The following is a 20864-nucleotide window of genomic DNA, read 5'->3' as shown; positions in this document are numbered from 1 at the left end:
CACAGACCAGTATCCCCCTCTCCTCCACTACCACATCACCCCAAACCATTACTGGTACCAGCATCTCCGGCGCGGCCCACGCTTGGATTGCGTCCTACCTGACAGGTCGCTCCTACCAGGTGGCGTGGCGAGAATCTGTCTCCGCACCACGTGCTCTCACCACTGGTGTCCCCCAGGGCTCTGTTCTAGGCCCTCTCCTATTCTCGCTATACACCAAGTCACTTGGCTCTGTCATATCCTCACATGGTCTCTCCTATCATTGCTATGCAGACGACACACAATTAATCTTCTCCTTTCCCCCTTCTGATAACCAGGTGGCGAATCGCATCTCTGCATGTCTGGCAGACATATCAGTGTGGATGACGGATCACCATCTCAAGCTGAAGCTCGCATCCGCTACAAGACCATGGTGCTTGCCTACGGAGCTGTGAGGGGAACGGCACCTCCGTACCTTCAGGCTCTGATCAGGCCCTACACCCAAACAAGGGCACTGCGCTCATCCACCTCTGGCCTGCTCGCCTCCCTACCTCTGAGGAAGCACAGTTCCCGCTCAGCCCAGTCAAAACTGTTCGCTGCCCTGGCACCCCAATGGTGGAACAAGCTCCCTCACGACGCCAGGACAGCGGAGTCAATCACCACCTTCCGGAGACACCTGAAACCCCACCTTTTTAAGGAATACCTAGGATAGGATAAAGTAATCCTTCTAACCCCCCCCCCCCCTAAAATATTTAGATGCACTATTGTAAAGTGGTTGTTCCACTGGATATCATAAGGTGAATCCACCAATTTGTAAGTCGCTCTGGATAAGAGCGTCTGCTAAATGACTTTAATGTAAAATGTAAATGTAGAATCAGTACCCCAGTCCCCAGGCCCAGCACTAACCCCCCGACCCTCTTTCTCCCACAATAGTCCAGACTCCCAGGGCCCTGTTCCTCCACTCCCCCCGGCCTAAAGACCCAGAGTACCATAACATAGAAGAGGGTACCATCTCAGCCCACTAGCCCCATACACCCTGCCCCTCAAACCCAGACCCTTAACCAACCCCACTCAATCACACAGCAGCTGAAGACACTGACTTTTCATTCAACATTCCCCTCCATTTCAACCAACTAAATACATTACGAAATACTAAATGACGATATACTTAAATAAACCACACTTAGTGGAAACTGTAAATAATAGATGCATTTTACAGCGATTAGACTACAACAGCTTGTTACCCCTGGGGTAATACCCAATTCTCATACAAAACCTGTGCGTGACCCACACACACACTCCCATGCATAAACCATCTGGTGATATGTCAACTAAACACCATGCTACAAAATACCTAATCTGCCCCTGGGGAGGAGGATACAGATATTCCAGCATTCCTTTGGCTTCATCTGACACACACACACAGATGGGCGTGCACATACACACACACTTATTTTTTTTTTATTTAACCTGTATTTAACTAGGCTAGTCAGTTAGGAACAAATTCTTATTTACAATGATGGCCTACTCCAGCCAACCCAACCCGGACGACGCTATGCCAATTGTGCGCCGCCCTATGGGACTCCCAATCACAGCCGGATGTGATACAGCCTGGAATCGAACCAGGGTCTGTAGTGACACCTCTAGCACTGAGATGCGCCACTCGTGAGCCCATGGATGAATGCACTGATGAATGCACTGATGACCACACAGAGGCAGACACCCCCCCCCCCACACATAGCTGGATGAAAAAATGGTAGGATGGATGATGGAACGATTGGAGAAAACAAAGGAAAGACATATGAATGTCTTGCTCTACTCCCCAACACTGTCTCTCTCTTTCCTTCTCTCCAGTATCACATGCACGTGAGAGCATCAATATAGGTCACTATAGTTCCCCCTATAGCATACTAGTATCTACACTCTCTAAAGATCCTAATATACACTGTTAGAAAAAAAGGGTTCCCGAAAGGGGCTCCATAGGAGAACCATTAGAATAACCCTTTTTAGTCCCTGGTAGAACCCGTTTTGGTTCCATGCAGAACCCTCTGTAGAAAGAGTTCTACCTGGAACCAAAAGGGTTCTACCTGGAAACAAAAAGTGTTCTTCAAATGGTTCTCCTATGGAGACAGTCGAAGAACCCCTTTAGGTTCTAGATAGCACTTTTTTTCCTAAGAATGTAGGGCTGCGTTGCAGATATAGGTTATTGGCTTTTCTAGGTGACCTAGCAGATACACATAAACAGAGGTGACCTAGTAGATATGCAGTAGTTTACAGAGGCTTCACAACAATCAGGTCAGGACTAGTTCTATCACTGGGCCCTAGGGGTGGAAACCTGGGGTAAGTCTACCCTGCTGTCTGCCCTACCGTTCTAATAACACTGTTAGACAAGCAAATTAGACTAAAGATTCATTTAGCAACATTTTCCAAACCGAAATATCCAAATGGAGATTCCGTGAAAACAAAAATCTGACATTGATTGGTTTATCAAGACAAGTCCCCACCCTTGTCTCAAAGCAGCGAGATAACACTGTCCCAATCATAACTGTGCTGAAATTGTAGTTGACCATATGGCAATTCTTTAAAGTATTTAAAATGGTCAGATGACTGGGAATTTCAGTAAGCAACAATATGACAAATGTCTTCAATGGCATTAGCCTACTTTATTCCAATATTTTCATCATTTAGCGATATTCATTCCCACAGTGATTATTGATTGATCCAGCCAGTTGTGGTTAAGAAAACGTGCATGCATAGTGGTGGGCTTTGCAAAGTGATGGGACATGCCTCGCAAAGTTTAGAACGGCCACAAGGACGGTAACAGCCTAGTAACAGGCGCTGCCTAGCAACCATCGTTATGGCGCATCGCATCTCATGAACGAGTATTGCTTACGCCGGACTTAGCTACGACGAGTCTTATTTTGGTTGGTGCAACAGGTATTTTTGATCCCAAAGTCAGATGTAGCTATGCTTGACCTAGCATTGAAGACCAACTTCTTTTGGCTTCTGGAGTGTGTGTGTGTTGTGTGTGTCCTCCTTGAGAATAAGAACAAACAGCACTTCATAACAGATCAAGCCATAACATGAGCGCAGCTACAGTATGTTTAAGTGTGATCTTCCTTTTGTCCTCCACACCAAAGATAAGATAAGAGTTGATTTCACTAATGTGGAATCACAGAGGAAAGCCTTGAATTGGTTTAACTTCTATTAGAGAACAGAAGGGTCAGTGTATATCACTGCTGGAAGGGCATGGCTAGTTCCGCCTAGCCTGGCTCCAGATCTGTTTGTGCTCTTGCCAACTCCATTGCTGTCATTGTCGGGCAAATAATGTTTACCATGACATTTCCATAATGAGATGGCAAGAGAGGAAACATACTGTCGCCAAGTTCTGCCTGGTTTCAGGAGTTCAGCTTCTCGCCATCTGACAAACATGTCAGAAAGGGTCGTTGTTGATAGATTTTGCTAGGTTGAGCTGGTCCGCCCAAAAGGAACATCCAGCCAACTGGAGGTGTACATAAGGATTTTAGCCTTCTGCTTGTCGAATGTGCACGAATGTGGGCATGAGGATTTGCCGGAAGTTTCTGGAGGGCTGGATTGTTGGTGCGTTGGCTAGCGGGTGATGGTGGAGGTTGATCTCAAACGTGGTGAAATCAGATGTGGGCCCGATGAGGGTTTGTTGGGCGTATCGGACATGCAATTGGGTTTGAGTGGATGTAATTGTAGTCGGGTTCGGATGACTTCAGGCGTGATTGGAACCTGCGTCTGGTGATGGGGAGGTCTCTGTCTGAATAGAGACTCCGAAGAGAACGGTAGTAGAAGAGGTGCAGAGAAGGAAATTGAAGATGGTGAGTGTGAGGATACGGGAAGCGTCCTGAGAGCAGTGATACTGACGGAGGGGATATGGAAGGTGATGGGTCGCTGTTGATGGTGGTTGCCTCTTACGGATGCCCCTGAGTAGGAGCGTGTACTGCACGCATTGGAGGCCGCTGAGGCATGTCCTGATGGTGGTGTAGTAGGAACGGAGGTGCTGGTGGGCGTACGTGACCTAGAATGTGACGATAGGAAGATCGCAGTTAGGAACATGGCCCGGTCAACCGCAATGGAGGATGCGAGGTCAGGGCTCAGTGTGGAGCAGGCCATGGCTGTTGGGTGGAGACGGGAACTAAGTCCCGGCTGCAGGAAAGAAGGTGAGCGAGGACAGCAGGCTCAGTCCGGGCTCAGCATGGGCGCAGCGAGGTAGGTGGGTGTGAGTTGCTATCTGATTTGCTGATAAGCTAGTATATGTGTAGCTGCAGATTCTGTTCATGTGTAAACTCCATTGTGTGTATGTCTGTGCTCTTCAGTGTGTGTGAGTTCCGTAGTTTGCAAATGTGTGTGTGTGTGTGCATTTGTGTGTGTGTGTGTGACTGCGTCCACATGTGTGTGTGTGTGTGTGGGCTCAGTAAAAAGGCGTTGAAAGCGGATTTGAATATTCACCATGAACATTATAACATATACAGATAACGACATTAACCAAAGTATTAAAATTACGACAATTAGCATCAATTAAGCGGAAAACTAGCATGCTAAATTACACTATTATGCAGAATTACTATCTAAATTATGCACATGTTCTTCCATTATTTAAAAAAGGCAATTTCTTAAAATAAACCCTATGTCACTTATCCCCATTGAAATAATACACTTTATAATTCATAAGTACAACTGTTTAAAATAAGCTTCTACCGTAAAGTATATTCAGGGGATATTCAGTTTAGATTTCTTAGTTTTCTAATCATTTCCTTGGTAGGAGGACTTGGTGTGATTTATTTGAAAGGATTCTACAGCTATTTCTGCCTTTCATATTTTGTGTGACACTGGTTACGGCATACATTTTATAAATATTTGATGTGTTGAGACTATCTGTCCAAATGGATCCATGTCCCATCAACTGCTCTTAGAGACTGCATCCCAAATGGCACCTGATTCCCTATACAGTGGACTACTTTTGACCGGAGACTTCTGTTCCCAGGTCAAAAGTAGTGCACCACATAGGGAATAGGTTGCCATTTGGGATGTGCAGCCTTTGTCTCCATTTATTTATATACAGAGCATTTACCAGTCCCAGGCAAATACACTATATATACAAAAGTATGTGGACACCCCTTAAAATTAGTGGATTAGGCAATTTCAGCCACACCCGTTGCTGACAGGTGCATAAAATCGAGCACACAGCCATGCAATCTCCATAGACAAACATTGACAGAAAAATGGTCTTCCTGAAGAGCTCAGTTGCTTTCAACGTGGCAACAAGTCAGTTCGTCAAATTTCTGCCCTGCTAGAGCTACCCCGGTCTACTGTAAGTGCTGTTGTTGGGAAGCTTCATGAAAGCTTCATGAAATGGGTTTCCATGGCCGAGCAGCCGCACACAAGCCTATGATCACCATGAGCAATGCCAAGCATCGGCTGGAGTGGTGTAAAGCTCGCCGCCATTGGACTCTGGAGCAGTGGCAACGCGTTCTCTGGACTGATGAATCACGATTCACCATCTGTCAGTCCAACGGACTAATCTGGGTTTGGCGGATGCTAGGCGAACGCTACCTGCCCGAATGCATAGTGCCAACTGTAAAGTTGGTGGAGGAGGAATAATGGTCTGCGGCTGTTCTTAATGGTTCGGGCTAGGCCCCTTAGTTCCAGTGAAGGGAAATCTTAACGCTACAGCGTACAATGACATTCTAGACAATTATGTGCTTCCAACTTTGTGGCAACAGTTTTGAGAAGGCCCTTTTCCGGTTTCAGCATGACAATGCCCAGTGTGGAAGATCTTGACTGGCCTGCACAGAGCCTGACCTCAACCCCATCGAAAACCTTTGGGATGAATTGGAACGCTGACTGCGTGCCTGACCTCACTAATGCTCTTGTGGCTGAATGGAAGCAAGTCCCCGCAGCAATGTTCCAACATATAATGGAAAGCCTTCCCAGAAGAGTGAAGGCTGTTATAGCAGCAAAGGGGGCACAACCTCCATATTGTCCACGATTTTGAAATGTGATGTTCGACAAGCAGGTGTCCACATACGTTTGGTCATGTAGTGTATGTTTTCCACCCTCCGTTGCTGTTGCTCTACCCGTGTCATTGCTACCTAATCTGGTTGTGTGACGGTAATGGGTTGTTCCATTATGCCATTCTGAGGGTACGTGATGAAGGCTAATGGAGCTCTTGTGGGATAATGGACCTCAGAGACAGGGCTGAGTAGGTGAAATTAATAAGCTTTGGTGTAGTGGAGGGGGTGTGTGTGTGTGTGTGTGTGTGCGTGCCTGAGAGTGCGAAGTGCCAGTGTGTGCCTAATGCACCTAAAGCCCCCCCCTCCCACCATCCCCAATTAGCTATTCCAACCCCCTATTACACAGGCTAACAGATTGGAATAGCAGGTAGTGCAGTTAAACTTGCTATCTCTCTGTCTCTGCTGGCATGTAGTCTCTCTGTGTTAGAGAACCTCTTCTACCCTTCATAACCTGGTGCAGGTGTGCATTAGCAGCTGGAGTGATCTCGCCCGGTAGAGCTATTTCAGTTTATGGTGGCATGCAATTTATCTGTGACACTCTGCTTCGTTAGAACACAGAAGAGTGTTTTGGAGAGGACATTTTCCCCCTGAGAGCTAAAGTAAGAAGGCCCATCTGTGGATGGGTAATACATGACATCTAGACTGTATCCAAGACTATGAGTGCTGATCTAGTGCTTTGACTATAGAATGGAAACAAGTGGATGTGTATGACTGAGGGTGTGTGTGTGTGTTCCTGTGCTGGGGGATTATTATCGCATGTCAGAAGGGGGTTAATGACGCACAGCCCACAACAACATGGCAGTGTGAGGGTAAACCCTGGTACCCAAGGCCCCTTCTCTCTCTCTCTCTCTCTCTCTCTCTCTCTCTCTCTCTCTCTCTCAATCTGTCCTCTCTCTCTCTCTCAATCTGTCCTCTCTCTCTCTCTCTCTCAATCTGTCCTCTCTCTCTCTCTCTCTCTCTCTCTCTCTCTCTCTCTCTCTCTCTCTCTCTCTCTCTCTCTCTCTCTCTCTCTCTCTCTCTCTCTCTCTCTCTCTCTCTCTCTCTCTCTCTCTCTCTCTCTCTCTCTCTCTCTCTCTCTCTCTCTCTCTCTCTCTCTCTCTCTCTCTCTCTCTCTCTCTCTCTCTCTCTCTCTCTCTCTCTCTCTCTCTCTCTCTCTCTCTCTCTCTCTCTCTCTCTCTCTCTCTCTCTCTCTCACAATTTCCCTTTCCCCCTCTCTCTCTGCCTTTCTATTTATCCCCCCCTCTCTCCATCTCTTTTTCTCTCTATCTCTCTGCCCTGGTCTGTCTCTTTCAGACAGTGGCAGTGCCCTAGGCATTGACACACTAACTACCCCTGCCTCCCTCCCTTCTCCCCCAGTCAGGCCAGAGGCAGCGTTCCCTGTTCCAGCTCTAAAAATACCCCAGTACCCATCACACACAATTACCCTCAGCCCCCCAAACCACCCCATTCCACCCCACTACACAGTCACACAGTAAAGACGGGTCTCAGACACACATCCCTCCAATCCTACACTTTTACATCCCCCCCCCCCCCCCCCCCCCAAAAAAAGAAAATTTTCTGAATTGAAACACTCGGTTGCTCCTTTCACCTTACCAGCTCCTCAGCTGTCACAGTACAGACACACACACACACACACACACACACACACACACACACACACACACACACACACACACACACACACACACACACACACACACACACACACACACACACGTGAAAGCACACACAGTTGGATTGAGGTGAAGCAGACAACAATAGCAGACAGACAGACAGACAGACAGACAGACAGACAGACAGACAGACAGACAGACAGACAGACAGACAGACAGACAGACAGACAGACAGACAGACAGACAGACAGACAGACAGACAGACAGACAGACAGACAGACAGACAGACAGACAGACAGACAGACAGACAGACAGACAGACAGACAGACAGGCCTGTCAGGGTCGTATCAGTCTGAGGGAGAGAGACAAGGTCTGGACAAAGACCAGTGAACATCAAGACACTCGCATGCATGAATGCACACGCACGCATGCATGCACGCACACAGACAGACACAGACAGACACAATGCTTCTGAGACTTACGTCAATGTGTCGACGAAACCCTCTGTGTCCTCGCTGATTAAAACGCTAACTGCTCAGACCTGTAAAGGGAGAGAGAGAGAAAAAATACACATTTAGATGATTCATGTGGAAAATCAGTGGAAAACGAGGAGTCTCAGAAGCTCAGTACCAAAAAACCCTCTCTTTCTATTCAGATCTGATGCTTCACTTATCCCTTTGTTTGCCTCAACGCAGGAAGACAGTAAGGGAGTAGAGGAATACCTCACAAACACTACACACCTCGGACTGTGTGTGTGTGTCGATACAGTGTGTGTGTGCATGCTTGTGCATCTGACACAGAGCCAAACACACTCGTCTCATGCCACTGTTGTTTCATGGAGTGTTTTTAAAGAACTGTGTTGTCTGTGAGCCAGGCAGCCATGGCCCCAGGTTTACAGCCATGGCCCCAGGTTTACAGCCATGGCCCCAGGTTTACAGCCATGGTCCCAGGTTTACAGCCGTGGTCCCAGGTTTACAGCATGCTCACCACGGGAGAAAAAACTGGAAAAGAGAGAGTGGAGCAGCAGAGCACACAGACCGGGAAGATGTAAAAGACTAGAAGATCTCATCCCTCTTTTTTTCTCTTGCCTTTACTGCTGTTTAAGCACAGACAGCCCTGAGGAGAGAACACTGAGTATACCGCATAGAACTCCCACGGGAGACACACACACGCACACACACACACGCACACACATTACACAAATAAATACAAACTTACACACACATACACACACTAACATGCACATGCATGCACGCACAGACAAAAGATGCCATGCGTTGACAAAATGCCTTGTCTGCAAGGGCCATGGTATACACACACAGGGCCCCGCCCCCACACACACTTCAGCAATCATTGAATGAATCTTTATAAGGGCTAAAGAACACTGTTGTAACAATGACATAACACACGTCAAAAAAGTGAACGTGTTTTTTTTAAAGTCATCGTTATGACACCGAGTTCATGTGGAACTCCGTTATTTGAGGCCGTATCAGAGTCGATTGAGCAGCTGGGCGACTAGGGCAGTGGTTTTCTAGGTTAAGTGCCCAACATGGCTGAAGGGCAGAACAGCAGTGCCCTAGATGGGTAGTGAGTGTGCTGTACTGAGCAAGCCTGCAGTAGTAGTGTAGCATTAGGGCATAACACAACACTTCCCTAGTCACTCTGCCTCCCGGCTACACTGCTAGCTAACAGGGTCATAGCTAGTCACTGTGGATGGCATGGCACACAGAACTGTGTGTGTGTGTGTGTGTGTGTGTGTGTGTGTGTGTGTGTGTGTGTGTGTGTGTGTGTGTGTGTGTGTGTGTGTGTGTGTGTGTGTGTCTGTTCATTCCCAAGTTGCTTAGGATTTGTATAATGTACTACAGTGTTGAGCAACTTACTCAGGATTTATGACCTTTGACTTGAGAGGTTAGTAAGAGTTTGACTTAATGGACCCATTCATCTGTTTGTTCAGTGTGTGTGTGTGTGTGTGTGCATGCGTGTGTGGCTACGGGGACTTTACTGACATCCTACTCCTGCACTGTTTTTACTGAGGAACACACACGAGCTATACGTGACCGGAGATCAGACTAACAGGCCAGGGGATAGCTGCGCGATGAATGACATCCCTCTCCACTTCCAGCCATCCATCCTGTCGTCCGTCCATCCTCTGCCGCTCATCACTCTTCCGCCCCACCTCCCTCGACCGTCCGACCTTCATAAAAAGTCCAGCCCCCCTTCCCTCCTCCCCACTCAGGTCTCAGGGAGTGTGTCATTCACGTGGCCCCTGACACAACCCTCATACGTCTAGGACTTCCACACTGAGTATCTGAATGACATACATTTTCACATGTAGACTATGACCAGAGAGCAAAACCATGACCATTTATATTGAAGGGCATCAATGGGAAAATCTGATTTTTAAATGATTATGCACCAGAGCTTAGTCTCCATAGTGTTTTAACCAGAAAACCAATTCCTTTCGCCGTGATCACGGTAAAAAAAAAGGATTTTCCTAATTAACCCGTAATAAAAACTAAAAACAACGAATCAACCACAGTCATCTTCAGTGAACTTTTAATGTGCAATTATGAAGCTTAATAAGTCAAACTAACACCGTGTAGGGAAGTGTGACACACAGTCTAAGATGATAGATTGAACCAGGAGCTTACTCAGAAGTCTGTAATCACTAGGCTGTGCTGTATTAAATCACACCCCAGGGGTCAACCAGCAAAGCCTGCAAAGGAACCCCCGTAATGGTGTGTGTGTGTGTGTGTGTGTGTTAGTCAGGCACCATAGGGCCATGCCATGAAGAGAATGGAGTGGGGCAGTTAGACACAGACAGAGGGGAATACATGTTTATTGTCCTCCATGTATTCACATTTACCATCCACCAGGGACTCCTACCAAGAGTTACAGGGACATGAAAAAACACTCGCAGCCAGTTAAGCATGAGCAACACACACTGTGTGGAGTCTGTGTGGAGACGGGACCGCTACTGTTGTCGAAAAACCTAGACACAAACCCTATAGCCACGACCACCCAAACACCTTGGCTGAGTAGTGTCTGTCTCTCTGTGTGTGTGTGTGTGTGTGTGTGGTGTGTGTGTGTGTGTGTGTGTGTGTGTGTGTGTGTGTGTGTGTGTGTGTGTGTGTGTGTGTGTGTGTGTGTGTGTGTGTGTGTGTGTGTGTGTGATAGACAAGGAGATGGCGGTCCAGTCTATCACCTGCTATTCCCTTATGTTTGTGTCTCTCACTATCCAACACCCATACCCTTTTCCAGTGTAGGGAGAGTGGGTGAGAGGACGTGTTTGAGTGTGCTCTCTCATCCCTCGCTATTGGCCTCCTGGCCTAACCTTTGACCCTGTCCATTACCAGTGGTCTTTGGACAGCGCAGACACATCCCCTCCAATAAACACACACACACACACACACTTGCAGGGAAGGTGTGGCCGTGAAAGCTGAGCCACAAGTCAGAGGTCACACAGTAATGAGTCAGGCATCAAACATTCTACCTCAATGACATCATACTCCTGTTACCATAGTGATGGTTTTAAGCGGAGCCTATAGGGCAGCATGCGTTTATACCTGTATGTGTTTCTATGCGCGCGTCTCTAGTATCTTGCTCTCCTTGGCTACAGCAAGATCCAGCTACCAAAGAGCACAGCACCAAGTCCGACTGCAAACTGAGCAGTAGTGACCCGAGGGAAGGTAAGATGGAGGGGATGGACGACAGAGAAGATGAAGGAAGGGGAGGATAAACAAGCGGTTGCCAAGCACAGGGTGTGTGGATGTCATGCTTGGCAGGAGCGCTGGTACTTTGTTGCAGAATGACCTAGTTTTAATGGAGGAGAGGATGAGGGGAGAGAAGAAGAGGGGAGGGGATAGGGGGAGGGGAGGGAGGAAAGGAGAGAGAAGGGACATGTCGAGGATGAGGACAGGGGGGAGAGAGGAAAGAGGAAAAGGAGGAGACGAGAGAGATGATGAGAGGAAGAGAGAGAGACAGAAAACGTAAGACAGGAAAGGATGGTTTACCGCAACAACAACAAAGTGTACATTCATTGTAAGTTTCTGGTTAATGACTAATATGTGATGCCAATGTAAGGAACAGAGAAAATTCAGGAGGAGGAACAGACAGATGGAGATAGGAGGAAGGACAAAATGATGTGTGTTTGTGTGTGCGTGGACAGTATGTGTCTGTATATCTGTGTGTGTGTGTGTGTGTCTCTCTCTCTCTCTCCAGCCCTGAGGGGGACATGAGGAAGCATCAAGTCGCTCCATCCCAGATAAATCAATCACAGGGTTCCTGGAGTGATGCAAGCTAAAGCACTTCCTGTGTCCAACTGCCCGGGCTTTATGAGCCTCGTTAATAAATGATGACTGGGCCGCCTGCGGCGACACACACACAGTAACACACACACGGGCGTTAAATCTATTTCAACCTGGCAGCCGAACCAAGCTGCAACAGCATGGTGCCTTAATCAGAAGGGCTGGACCAGATATCATGTGTGTCTTTGGGAAAATACACAAGTCTGGGTTCAGTGAAGGATGTGTAATACAAACCTTGGAAAGAGGAGGATTTGGTCTCTGAAATGTGATCTACATCACTGTAACACGGTTGGCAGAGACAGCATAGAAGAACTCCCATCTCTTTGCTTCGCCCTGTCAACTTCTGCCCATCACACAAATGTGGAGGGAAGAAGGAGAGAGAGTGAGGGAGAGGGCTAGAAAGAAAGTAGGATAAGTGGAGATAGAGACAGCCACAGATAGGGGAAGCTGGGCGGGCAGAGAAAATGAGACAGAGAGAGAGAGAGAGAGAGAGAGAGAGAGAGAGAGAGAGAGAGAGAGAGAGAGAGAGAGGAGAAAGCAATGGAGGAAGAGAGAGAGAGACGGAGGGAGGGAGAGAGAGAGAGACGGAGGACAGAAAGACAGAGAGGTGAGTGACTAGGCTCCATGATTCCACCAGATGCGGAGATGTAGTCTAAAGAAGGAACCATGAGGTCTCTCCTCCAGGCGTGTGTAAGATCTGGGTCGGAGTGTTCACACACACACACACACACACACACACACACACACACACACACACACACACACACACACACACACACACACACACACACACACACACACACACACACACACACACACACACACACACACACACACACACACACACACACACAACAGCAGCCTAACGAATGCTCTACTAGCATACATTGAAATGAATGAATGAACATATGAATGAATGATGAATGAACAGGGGCCTTTTTACCCGCATTGTCCTTCTGCACTCGTGAATAGCTCGTGTAAAGTCACAGGCCCATGATTTATTAACTCACGGCTTTTAACAGTAATCACAACTAGGTTAAGAAAACTAGGGTAATACTTACACGCACTTTAACACTCTTGAGTTACTCTGAATTTGAACTTGGAGACACGTGAGGCTAAATCGAAATCTTATGCATAAAGACATTGACGTAGAGAAAAAACTGCTCCCCGAGCAAATCACTGTTTCCCAAATGGTATCTCGGTACGCTGGATGCACTGGTGTGTAGTGGCAGAGTTCTCCTGTGTAGTGGCTTAGATATACAGTATTCTTCATCTACTGGGTCATGACTGAAAGCCTCAGAACCACTGGTATGACTGACAAATAACTGTATAACCACTGACAAATAACTAACTGTGATAACCATGGGTATAACTGACAACTGACAGTGGCCTGGCGGCTAGCATTATGTAATGGCATAGAATAACAGACAAGCTAACTTAAAGTAAAATGATCACTTGGCGTGAAGATATTTGACTCGACTTGACTCACTTGACCTGGGAAGCTAACACACACACACACACACACACACACACACACACACACCACACACACACACACACACACACACACACACACACACACACACACACACACACACACACACACACACACACACTTTAAGGGATATGCTAAGTGACAGACAGTTGTTCTGTCTACTTCTGCTACATGACTTGACAAACATCTCCCATCTCTAAAATATTAAAGACTCCCCTCCACCCTTCTATCGCCCCCCTAACCCAGACCCCTCTCACCTTTAGCATGAAGCGCATGTGTGTTATGAAGCAATTATGCATACATAACAGACACAAAGACAAAGGACAAGAAATTCACAAAGTCACGCAAGCACATATTCACTCGAGAGGACAACCTTGCATGCAAATGAAGACATAAGCAGCCACTTACACAAAGGACATGATGCCCCTTTATTCAACCCATTATAAACTGGCAGACAAGCCTGGGCATCACTAGGATGAAACCTGAGAGAAATAGAGAGAAAGAGAAATCGAGAGAGAGAGTGGCCCTGGGTGCTCCTTTCTAACACTTCAGTCATGGTGAGATGTCATCCCTCTACATGAAAACACTATTCATAAACCTGTCAGACACAATAGAAACAGAGATGGAGTCAAGACCAGAAAATCAGAGACCCAGAACCAAAACACAACCCAGACAATACCAGTTTAAGAACCTAGACCGAAGCCCTCGAGACCCAGACAATACCAGTTTAAGAACCTAGACCGAAGCCCTCGAGACCCAGACAATACCAGTTTAAGAACCTAGACCGAAGCCCTCGAGACCCAGACAATACCAGTTTAAGAACCTAGACCGAAGCCCTCGAGACCCAGACAATACTCATTTAAGAACCTAGACCGAAGCCCTCGAGACCCAGACAATACTCATTTAAGAACCTAGACCGAAGCCCTCGAGACCACCCAGACCACATCTGTAGTCTCAAGACATGCACACACACCAAGACCATGAGATTGAGACTTCCATCTTTGCTATGGGAGGCACTTCCGCTTTCAGAGAAACCAGCTCTGGAAGACCCATACTACTGAGTGAGGTAGAGACTGGTTTAGTAAAGTCTACAAGAGAGGAGGTCCACAGCTCTATACTGACCAAGCAACAGAGGGTTGAAGGTTATGGATCTCTGCTATGTAAACACAGATGATTAGAGCTGAAGTGTGTGTGTGCGCGCGTGTTCAAAAGGGCTAGCTGAAAAACAAAGGCATGGCTCGATTCTGGAAACCAAATAAATTTGAGGGGTTTGTCTGGCCCCTGTCTGACTCTGTCTCCCTCGCTCTCTTTAAATAACCTCTCCCTTTTCTGCCTCTGCCTCTCACTCTCTACTTTATCCTCTCCTCTTTATCTCTCCTCTCTGCTCACCCTGTCCCTCAGTCTCTCTTTAAATAACCTCTCCCTTTTCTGCCTCTCACTCTCTACTTTAACCTCTCCTCTTTATCTCTCCTCTCTGCTCACCCTGTCCCTCAGTCTCTCTTTCGTTCTATTCCTTACGCACTCCTTCTTTCCACATCTCCCTCCTTTCCACCTTCTCCCTGTCTCTCCATCTTTCTCTTCACCCACTTCCCCACCATACTCTCATTTATCCCCCCTCTCTCGCTTATCCCAACTCGCTCCATCTCTCCCTAGCAGAAATGGAAAAACAGCACACCAGCTCATTATCACATCTGGGTCTCACTTCCTCCTCCCCTCTCCTCCCCCTTCCTCACCCCCAGTCCCACTTCATCCAATAGAGAGAGACCTGGTCGCCAAGGCTCCTTAGCAACAAACCCACCAAGGGGAGGCTAACCCCAGCGGGAGTGTGCTGCTGGAGGTGTGTTCCCCATTATCAAACCCCTGCATCTCAGTCACGTACGTGTGTGTGTGTGTGTGTGTGTGTGTGTGTGTGTGTGTGTGTATGTGCGGGCGGGCGTACGTACGTACGCTCGTTTGTGTATGTGTGTGTACGTGCGTGCGCGTGGTACAGAGAGAACCTCACCTGCCCTTGACTCAGAGACAAGGTACACAAAACAAAGATTGCCTCCAGTCATGTCTGGTTGCCGGGGTTACGACTGAGGAAAGATCCAACATCTAGCAAAACATTTCCTTTATCTCTCAGACAGACAAAATCCCCTGCCCGAAACAGTCAATATACAGCATTTTACTGACTAAAACCAGGCAGAGAAAACAACACTGATAAACGTAATCTACAGATTTACAGTCAGCCATGCTCTTCAGTGTGTTGGTCACGCATAATGAATGAATATCTACACACAGGGCCATGTCATGCAAAGTGCAGAGTTTTTCTTTCTTAATGAACACACTTATACTGTAGTTGTATATCCAGCAGCTGCTCTAAGCTAACTGACTGATGTCTATGTCCTTTGTCTTACAGTTATTGTTTGGGATGAGAATGATACTTTAGGCTATGGCCACACAGAATAGGCCAGTCATGAATCAGTAATGAACCTCCCTCTGAGGCTCTGCTCCATTTGATGGGATCATAGAGTATGTAAAACACACACTTAGAGGGACCACAGAGTATGTAACACACACACACTGAGAGGGACCATAGAGTATGTAACACACACACACTTAGAGGGACCATAGAGTATGTAACACACATACTTAGAGGGACCATAGAGTATGTAACACACACACTTAGAGGGACCATAGAGTATGTAACACACATACTTAGAGGGACCATAGAGTATGTAACACACACACTTAGAGGGACCATAGAGTACGTAACACACACACATAAAGGGACCATAGAGTATGAAACACACACACTTAGAGGGACCATAGAGTACGTAACACACACACATAAAGGGACCATAGAGTATGAAACACACACACTTAGAGGGACCATAGAGTACGTAACACACACACATAGAGGGACCATAGAGTATGAAACACACACACTTAGAGGGACCCTAGAGTATGTAACACACAAAGCGAGACCAGTGTGTGTGTGTGTGTGTCTGTGTGTGTGTGTGTGTGTGTGTGTGTGTGTGTGTGTGGTGTGTGTGTGTGTGTGTGTGTGTGTGTGGGGGGGGGATGCATGCGCATGTGTGTGCATGTATGTGTGTGGGCATGGCTGTGAGGCCTAATTTACCAGTGTGGGCCCATCTGCCTGGGGTTACCGTGGTGATTAAAGCCATTCTGGAGTGGCTGGTGAGTTCTGCAGTTTTACCTCCTCCTGGGACCTCCTCCCTCTCTCCATCTCTTTCTCTCTCTCTCCTTCTCCCTCTCTCTCCATCTCATCCTTCTACAAAATGCCGTTTTTCAGATGTAATTTGGTTAATTCTGGTGAGAGCATGGTGGTTGTTGAGTTGTCCTACGTTACATCCTCTTGGGACAGACACATACTGTAGACAGACTCATCCCCCACTCCCGCTCCATCTCCTTCCCAAATGTACCCTCCATTTCTTCTCCTCTTCCTCTGTCTCTTTCTCTGTTGTTTATCTATTTCCAAGTCAGATTTACTGTCTGTTTTTCCCTCTCTCCAGGGCTCTCTCTCTCTCTTCCCCTCCTCTCTCTGTGATAACAGACCGGGATTAGAGAGGAGAGAGAGAAGTGATAGAGGGAGGTGTGATTAGAACCCCCAGGGACTACGGTGCTAAAATGACTGACAGCAGTGTGTGTGTGTGTGTGTGTGTGTGTGTGTGTGTGTGTGTGTGTGTGTGTGTGTGTGTGTGTGTGTGTGTGTGTGTGTGTGTGTGTGGCATGTGATTATGTTCATCTGCGATGGTTCTGAAGTGGTTAAAAGGTGTGATTTAGAGTGCATGTGTGTGCGTGGGTGCGCGTGGTCTGTGCGAAACAAAAAGAGTGAGCGTGTGTACGTGTGTCCATCACAGGAGGTTGGTGGCACCTTAAAGGACGGGCTTGTGGTAACGGCTGGAGTGGAATCAGTGAAGGGTATCAAATACATCAAACACATGGTTTCCGTGCGTTTTGATGCCATTCCATTCGCTCCGTTCCAGCCATTATTATGAGCCGTCCTCCCCTCAGTAGCCTCCTGTGTGTGTGTGTGTGTGTGTGTGTGTGTGTGTGTGTGTGTGTGTGTGTGTGTGTGTGTGTGTGTGTGTGTGTGTGTGTGTGTGTATGTATGCGTGTGTGTGTGGATGTATGTATGTATGTATGCGTGTGTGTGTGTGTATATGTGTGTGTGTCTGTGTGTGTGTGTGTGTGTGTGTGTGTGTGTGGTGTGTGTGTGTGTGTGTGTGTGTGTGTGTGTGTGTGTGTGTGTGTGTGTGTGTGTGTGTGTGTGTGTGTGTGTGTGTGTGTGTGTGTGTGTGTGTGTGTGTGTGTGTGTGTGCGTGCGTGCGTGCGTGCGTGCGTGCGTGTGTGTGTGTGTGTGTGCGTGCGTGCGTGTGTGTGAGTGCCTGTGTGTAGGTGCCTGTGTGAGTGTCCATGTGTGTGTGGTTAAAAATAGGGTGAGCGGTTTTGAAGCTGCTGACAAATCCATTAATTAAAGGCTCAGAAATCTATCAGCGGAATAACAACAAGCACCAGAACCTCCTCCTACCCCCTTATTCTCCCCTCACCAAACCCCAAGGCACACTCACCACTCCTCCCCCGGAGCTAATTAAGGCCACTAGGCACATCTCTCCTCTACTAGATAGACGACTCATGTGCCACAATGCTGCCCATGGTGTCACAGAAGCAATGCGTTATGGCAAAGAAGAGCCCTCTATCCAACTCTATTCCGCACACTGCCTTTCACTCACAGCACACCATCATCAGCACACACACACACAACCAGCCAGTAAAGTCGAATAAGATAAAGTGGGATGAGGTAGTGATGATGTCATTAAGAGACCAGGAAGTACTTATGTATTTATGGAGCCACCAATTCCAGTAATTGTAATCAGTTCCGTTCACTGAGTGTTCTGTTAGACTCTGAGTGTTGATGTACTAGGAGAGCCCTGTATAGAGAACACAATAGAGAGTAAGTCTGAGCATGCGTCCCCCTACCCTATTCTATATATAACACAGTACTTTTGACCAGAGACCTATGGGCTACTTATGAAAGTAGTGCACTATATAGGGAATAGGTTGCCATTGGGCTCTGGTCAAAAGTAGTGCACTATGTAGGGAATAGGGTGCCATTTGGGACACGTTCTCTGAGTCTGCCACTAAAGCACTGTCTATGAGCAGGCTTTTGTTCTAGCTGAGGAGGGAGGACTGGCTGGGGTAAATGTGATTACTTCTGTTGACGCTGCTTTTCTGCAGACCAGACAACAGATGACTGACACCAAAGCCAATCAAATCCTGAGTCCAAGCCTGAAGCCACTGACTGTGTCATTGAGCGAAAGGGAAAAGTACACTGGGACATATTAAATAAGATAACATCAAATAAACTTTATTGTCCCCGAACGGTAATTCGTCTTGGACAGATTTCACCAATATACATTAGAATGTATGTGTCTGAAGCGTTATTGCCTTTGGATAAACTGTTGTGGAAATATAACACAGTTTATGAAGTAACTCAATCTGCTGTAGCATAACCGCAGGGAAGATGTCATGTAAACTGGTTACCAGACATTCTGACTGTAGCCTTTTAATGGAAATTCACACCATCTAACGCAGGGTTGAGTCAAGACCAAATGTCAAATGCTAAAATACTACAGTATCTGTGTACATACAGTGCATTCGGAAAGTATTCAGACCCGCTTGGAGTTTGGCAAAAGGCACTTAAAGGACTCTCAGACCATGAGAAACAAGAGTCTCTCATCTGATGAAACCAAGATTGAACTCTTTGGCCTGACAGCCAAGCATTAAGTCTGGAAGAAACCTGGTACCATCCCTTAGTTGAAGCATGATGATGGCAGCATCATGCTGTGGGGATGTTTTTCAGAGGCAAGGACTGGGAGACTAGTCAGGATCGAGGGAAAGATGAACGGAGCAATGTACAGCGAGCTCTTTCATGAAAGCCTGCTTCAGAGTGCTCAGGACCTCAGACTGGAGTGAAGGTTCACCTTCCAACAGGACAATGACCCCAAGCACACAGTCAAGACAACGCAGGAGTGGCTACAGGACAAGTCTCTGAATGTCCTTGAGTGGCCCAACCAGAGCCCGGACTTGATCCCGATCTAACATCTCTGGAGAGACCTGAAAATAGCTGTTCAGCAACGCTCCCCATCCAACTTGACAGAGCTTGAGAGGATCTGCAGAGAAGAATGGGAGAAGTTCCGAAAACAGGTGTGCCAGGCTTGTAGCCTCATATGCAAGAAGACTCAGAGCTGTAATTGCTGCCAAAGGTGCTTCGACAAAGTACTGAGTAAAGGGTCTGAATACTTATGTAAATGTGATATTTTAAATGTATTATACATTTGCAAAAATTTCTAAAAATCTGTTTTTGCTTTGTCATCATGGGGTACTGTGTGTAGATTGATGAGGAAAAAACAATTTAATCAATTTCAGAACAAGGCTGTAACGTAACAAAATGTGGAAAAAGTCAATGGGTCTAAATACTATCAAAATGCACTAAAAAACCTTTTACTTATTTTAAAACATTTACTTTGTATTCAAAAAGAGAATTTCTCACAGACAATGGTAGGCTATATTTCCTTTACTCCAACTGCTACAGACATCAGCATTACTCCCAAAGTTATTCATTATCCGCAGGCTCATTCGACCCTGCCAGGTCCACAGCTCCAGAGACCCAGCCGAATCCTGGCAGTACGGTGTGTGTGTGTGTGTGTGTGTGTGTGTGTGTGTGTGTGTGTGTGTGTGTGTGTGTGTGTGTGTGTGTGTGTGGCGTGCGTGCGCGTGTGTGCGTGTTTCCTGATGCCGGGAGGAGGGGGCTGCTACAGTTAGTCAGGGGGACGGCTGGGAATAATATATGCGCATTCTGATGAGCTGCTCTTTCTTAACGCTAACAGTCTGTTTGACTTCAATATCATCTTAAGACTTAAGTCTCCCTCCGTCCTAACAGACAGAGAAGCTAAACGTTGGCTGTGGTTCCTCTCAGACAAAGACATTAACAGGCGACCGCTACGAAAAGCCTTCATTATGGTCACCATGTCACAGTCATTAGCATAATTAAGATTAGTACCATAGGAGTACTCTAGTAGCATCAGTCTCGGAGACCAATCTACAGTATTTTCTTTACCTCAACAGTAAACTCATAAAGCGTCCTGTCTCAGCCTCAGACGTTTGGTGGAGAAGAGAGGGAGAGGGGATGAGAAATGAACAGAAGAGAGGGAGAGGGGATGAGAAATGAACAGAAGAGAGGGAGAGGGGATGAGAAATGAACAGAAGAGAGGGAGAGGGGATGAGAAATGAACAGAAGAGAGGGAGAGGCGTGTGGAGGGGAGGGGTGTTGGTATATTGTGATATTTAGCAAAGCAGTATTTGTGTCATGACAAGTTAGCACACACACACACACACACACACACACACACAGACAGACAGACAGACA

General features: G+C 47.0%; 1 protein-coding gene across 14 annotated transcripts in view; it reads right to left on the bottom strand.

Annotated features, from left to right (window-relative positions):
- The window catches only part of nfasca (neurofascin homolog (chicken) a), a 150978-nt gene that overhangs the window by 67785 nt on the left and 62329 nt on the right, over positions 1 to 20864 (bottom strand). For all 14 annotated transcript variants that reach the window (XM_014131783.3, XM_014131782.3, XM_014131788.3 and 11 more), the window contains exon 2: positions 8113 to 8171. The gene's annotated coding sequence lies outside the window, so the exon portion shown is untranslated. The remainder of the gene's footprint in view (positions 1 to 8112; positions 8172 to 20864) is intronic.

The sequence above is a fragment of the Salmo salar genome, chromosome 12 (genome assembly GCF_965601325.2).
Source record: "Salmo salar chromosome 12, fSalSal1, whole genome shotgun sequence".
Classification (NCBI taxonomy): Eukaryota; Metazoa; Chordata; class Actinopteri; order Salmoniformes; family Salmonidae; genus Salmo; species Salmo salar.
The sequence above is the reverse complement of the archived record's forward strand: the minus strand, read 5'-3'. Positions and strand labels throughout refer to the sequence as shown.